General features: G+C 33.0%; 1 pseudogene; it reads right to left on the reverse strand.

The window, feature by feature from the left end:
- Positions 1–3,313: 3,313 nt before the first annotated feature.
- On the reverse strand, positions 3,314–4,981 carry LOC113765279 (annotated as a pseudogene).
- Between the last annotated feature and the right edge of the window lie 843 nt (positions 4,982–5,824).

A 5,824-nucleotide genomic window follows, 5' to 3' on the forward strand; every position in this document is an offset into this window, starting at 1 on the left:
TTATATACAATGGGAGAGGTTCCTTTTTTGGTATAAATAATTTATGTCATTTAATGTTATACCAAAAATACCTTTTAAAATTTGTTTTCAAACCACTCAAATTCTATCTTTTTTTTCTATCATGATTTGACTCTTTAAGTACAACTGCTCACGCCCTGTCTCTTTCTCTACCATAATTTTTAATATAATAACTTCCTAAATAAAAAGAGTAGTATTTATAGATTTCTAAAAACAAAAATATATACATGCTCTAACGTGATTTTACAGATAATAACTTAATGTAAAAAAGAATAATTAATTATATATTTTTAGAATACACACGTAGAGTGTACCAATAGCACTTGTGGTTAATGACCCTTGAAGAAAAGGCAAACTTTATATTCAAACTCGTGTTAATGACTTTTGTGCTTCAATTTGTGAGTTGTGTTTGGAAGTCAAGCAAATTCTTAGTTGGAACTCTATCATATGTAACATTGTACCTTGGCTTTATTCACTTGATTCTGCTCCTGCCCTAGTGAATTGCCGCTTTACTCCATAATCCAAAATTTCCCCAACGCTGAATGACTGGAACACGTAGCATATATATAAAAGGGGCCAAGAAGGTATTTAATGTTGAAAAGTGTTGCCTACCAAACACTGAAGCAAACAATTATGTGACGTTGAATGGTCATCTTATTGTTTCGATATCAATTAAGTTTCTTCCCAAAGATAAGACAGAACCGTCAAATGCTCGCGTACGTTGATTGGCCACTCAAAGTTAACATTTTCAGTCCAAGTCTTGTAAGAAAGTTCTGAAATGTGTGAAGAGCCATTTTGTCAAGCATATTTATTGCTTCCTCCATCCTTTGACAGTTTTGTTTTTTATTTTCATCCATCTCAAATTATAGTTCACTTTTTAATTAAAAAATATAATTAATTTCAAATTTTCTAGAATATTCTTATTTATTGTTCTTTATTATCAGTGAAATTAACTTACCTTATTCATTAATTGCTTTGATATGTGTCTTGAATGGTGCGACTTTTCATCAATACCATTGTTGCAATTAATGTAAAGTATAATGGTTAGTTATACTAATAATATTAATGTAAAGGCATTTTAGTAAGATAGTGGGCTAGATATATTTTTGGGAAAATCGTTCAAAACGTCCCTCACATTTTATAAAATGATTTTTTTCGTCCTTTATTTTTAAAAGTGTACTTTTACGTCCCTTACAAATTTATATTAATCAAATTTAGTCCCTATCTAGGTTTTCGATTAGTTTTTGGTTGGAATTCATCACATGCCTTGCATGTGATCATTTATTAGGGGCAAAATTACCAAATCAAAATTTACATAATCCATCTATAGTCTCTTACATTTCACAAAATGAATTGTTTCGTCCCTTACATTTCATAAAATAAATTTTTTCATCCCTCACATTTCACAAAATGAATTTTTTTATCTCTTATTGACCATGTGTACAAATAGTTTTTTTTTAATTCATGTATATATCTATTTGATTTCATTTAAACAGTACAAATAATATGTTATATATCTCTATTTGATTTCACCTAAACAGATTGATACATACATGGGTTTAAATCTAATAATTTTATTTTAAATATATATATATGTGTGTGTGTGTGTGTGTGTGTGTGTGATTTCACCTTGTGAATCTATTCAATATTTGTAGCCTTTTCTATTTTAGTAATAATTCATTTATTGAGTTGTTTAATTAGAGGATCTAATTAATAGGTGTTAATTCGAATTCTATAGTCATGTTAACAAATTGCAGTTTAAATCTAAAATTTTTATTCGCTACTTTTAAGACCAATAGTTGAATTTCTTGCCTTATAATTATTTTAAAATTTGAAAGTGTCAATTACTTACTTCTTTTTGTCATACTTTTCCTTTGTTTATTTTTTTTCTGTCTAAATTTAATTCGATATAAACACTTGATAATGTTTAGAATTAAATGTCTTCTTTGTTTTCAATTTTTAAGTAAAAGGAATGAACATGAGTGAAAAACTAACAATTTTTTTTAAAATCCCGTATATATCTATTTTAATTTCACATGAACAGTACGTTCAGGAGAAATCAAATAGAGATATATTACATGCTATTCGTATTGTTCAGGTGAGATCAAATAGATATATACATTAGTTTAAAAAAAAAGTTATTCGTATACATGAATAATGAGGGATGAAAAAATTTATTTTGTAAAATATGAGGGACAAAACAATTCATTTTGTGAAATGTGAAGGACAAAAAAATTCATTTTATGAAATGTGAGAGACTATGGATTGGATGATGTAAATTTTGATGTAACAATTTTACCCTTCAAAAATGATCACGTGCAAGGCACGTGGTGGATTCCAACAAAAAATTAGTCGGAAACCTAGATAAGGACCAGATTTGATCAATGTGAATTTATAAGGGACGTAAAAATACATTTTTAAAAATGAGGGACGAAAAAAGTCTTTTTGCAAAATGTGAGGGACGTTTTGAACGATTTTTCCTTTATTTTTCTAATAAAATTAACTAATTTTTCTTAAATTATGTGAAAAAAATCAAAACCATCAAAGTGAGATGGAGGGAATATATTTAATAGGGCAATTTCTGTTTGTTTATCCTTGTTTTATTTTGCACTCATGAATATTTATTTGTTGAAAATTGCCCTGATGCTCTCTTAGTCCGACGTTTTTTTTTTACCATTTCAATTTTATCCTACAATGCCGCTGATTATGTAATTTTACTTCGACCATTTGAACTTTACACTCTACTTTATTACTTCTTAAATTGGTGAAAACGATCCTAATTAAGCCAAATATTTAGTATTTACGCTTCGATACTTCTTTTGATGAGTTTGAAATTGTCTTTAATCTTGAGTTATTTATTTGTCGAGTCGGATTTAAACAAATTTTTGTTATATCGGGACTCTAGTAGCTTGAAATTTTTTCATATAAAACTAAAGTTTGATGCCATTTTATTTTTATTGACCTAAGATTTTTGTCAATTTTGGTACATTAACAAGCATTATATGTTTCTCATGCATGTTTCGCTTGATTTATTATTGACGAACCAAATTCGAAAAACATGTTAGCAAATCGAGCTCAATTCAAATATTGAATATGTTAATTCATTTTGCAACTCAATCTTTATAACCCCTATCAGTGCACGTTCACATTGTTAAGCCACTATGGTGAAGAAACGTCTGTGCTTAAGCAGCACTTCGAAACAAGGCAGAGACTGAGTCAAAGTGAGGCCATTGTAATTTTCAAAAAATCAAGTGCAGCAAATTCACCAAAAAAAAAAATTTTTTTTCCTTGAAAGAAGGAAATCCACATTTAAAGCTGTATACGGTCCCAAGCAGCTTTTTTTTTTTTAAAGGAATTTTCAACAATACATGATTAATTGATTACAAAAACTGATTTTGATGGACTGAAACTCAAACACTGCCCTTTTACAAAAATTTGTATCATTCCCACTCCAAATTCTGCAAGAAGTTTCTGAAATTGTTGTATGAAGATCCATTTTCCTTCACAGCCTCCATCGCCATACCTCTCCATTTAGCAACATTTTTTCTCATTTCTTCCCCTTTTTCACCACCTCCCATCACAATATCCAAGCACCTCCTGATCTCTGCTCTTTCCACCACACCTTCTTCATTAGCTTTTGCTCTCACCCCAATACCCCAAACTTCCTCTATCATCTTTGCATTCGTTGTCTGATCAGATAAATGTGGACATCCCACAATTGGAACCCCAGCAACAATACTCTCCAGTGTTGAATTCCACCCACAGTGTGTGAGAAAACACCCTATTGACCTGTGACAGAGCACCTCCATTTGTGAACACCATGGCACTATCATCCCCTCTTCACTTGAAATATTTTCTATCACTGCCTTTACTTCTTCTTCCTGTTCGTTATCTGCTCGTAACACGAGCAAATAAGACCTTCCAGCTTCCTTTAATCCATGCAAAATCTCCATCTTTTCTCCTTTCTTTAAACTCAAAAGGCTTCCGAATGATGCATAAACCACTGACCTTTCTGGCTTTGAGTCCAACCACTGAAGATAGTCTTTTTCCGCGATGTCATGTAAGTCGCCACCAAAAGTTTTATCAGTTGAATCATTGCCATCACAAAAGGCTGAAGGAATCAAAGGTCCAATTGGGATTAAATTCACTCCATCAACAGCTTTGATTGATGCTTCTTCTAACTCGTTAAAAGTATTGACCAGTACACAAGCTGTAGAGTCTTGTTCTAAGATCTTAATATGTTCATGAAAAGAAGGGACTAGAGAAGGAAATAATGGATCATTCGGAAAGAAAAAGGTCGGCAAATCCTCCTTTTGAAACAAGGAAAGATCAGGCAATTATATGGAAATTGAAGAGTAATCAACTTCACGAACTCCATCATAAATTCCATCATAGCTATTGAAGTACCTGTGATATAAGGCAAAGGAGGTGGCACACTGGATAAATAAAAAAGCCGAAGGAACATTCATCTCAGTCGCCAATTCTGCCACCCAAGGCAGCAAAATAGTGTAGATTGCAAAGGTCACCGGTCGGCCCTCGTTTGATGAAGCTTGGATCAGCTTGGTAAGGTCTTTAGGAGCGAAACACTTAACATCTGATAAAAAGCAAGCGAAATCGCGGTTTTTCATAGATTCTGCATCATCATAGCCATCGGAAAAGGATGCAAAGGAGAGACCATTAGAGGCTGGAGGGTTTTTAATGCACCTAAGGCCATAAACCGTGGTGGCAAAGGTGACTTGTGCACCGGCTCTTGCTAAGTTTTTGGCTAGCTGAAGAGTAGGGTTGATGTGGCCTTGGCCTGGTAGAGCAGTGATGAGAAAGTGCTGGTGCTTGATGTTCATGGTGGATGCTCAATTGTTTTTCTTCTGAGTATATAATCTATACTTATTATATTATATAACGATTGAAGAGTTTAGTAGTTTAGTACCCTAGCGTCCACATTCCACACAAGTAGCTGCACCAGCAAGGCCAAAAAAAATCTCACCTCTCGTACGCAAAAAGTTGAGGCGGAGAGGAGAACCCTTTCCTTCCTTCCCTAGCTGCAATAACATCTTCCGGCATGCATGGTACTGGTAGGACCAACACAAGGAATCCACTGCTACTGCTTGGACTTTAATTATGAGCCTAAGGTTGACTCATGCATATATACCACTGGCAAAGGCAGGTGAAATGAAGATTCCTCCCGGCAATGTGAGTGGATGAGTAACACGTGGCCATAAAGTAATCTAAATAGTAAATAGGCACATGGGCACGTTAAATGAAGATTGGATAGTTGAAGAATTAGATGTAAGAGACAGTCAAAGAAAAGAAATGTAGTGGAGAATATAAAATTGCAAATATAACATATATAAACTAGAATTTTTAACAATCTGATATTATAAATTGAGAGATCATATATTTGTATTTAGGATTAATTACATTTACCTCCCCTGAGGTTTGACCAAATAACGAATCGATCTTTGAGATTTGACCAAATAACAAAAAGGTCCCTCAAATTGAAAGATGTATAACAGATATACCTCTCCCGTTAGTCTGTTGACGCTGACTGTTAGAGTTAATTACATTTACCTCCCCTGAGATTTGACCAAATAATGAATCGATCCCTGAAATTTGACCAAATAACAGATTCCTCCCCCACACTAACTTCTGTCACTTATATATAATGGAAATAGCCAAAAGTTTGATAACTCTTATTGATTTCCATCAAATTTTTAAGGGTTAATTACATCTACCTACCTTGGGGTTTGACCAAACTACTTTTATATCCCTGTGGTATGGTAATATTACAAGTACCTCCTTTTTAAGT

The sequence above is a fragment of the Coffea eugenioides genome, chromosome 3, assembly GCF_003713205.1.
Source record: "Coffea eugenioides isolate CCC68of chromosome 3, Ceug_1.0, whole genome shotgun sequence".
Taxonomy (NCBI): domain Eukaryota; kingdom Viridiplantae; phylum Streptophyta; class Magnoliopsida; order Gentianales; family Rubiaceae; genus Coffea; species Coffea eugenioides.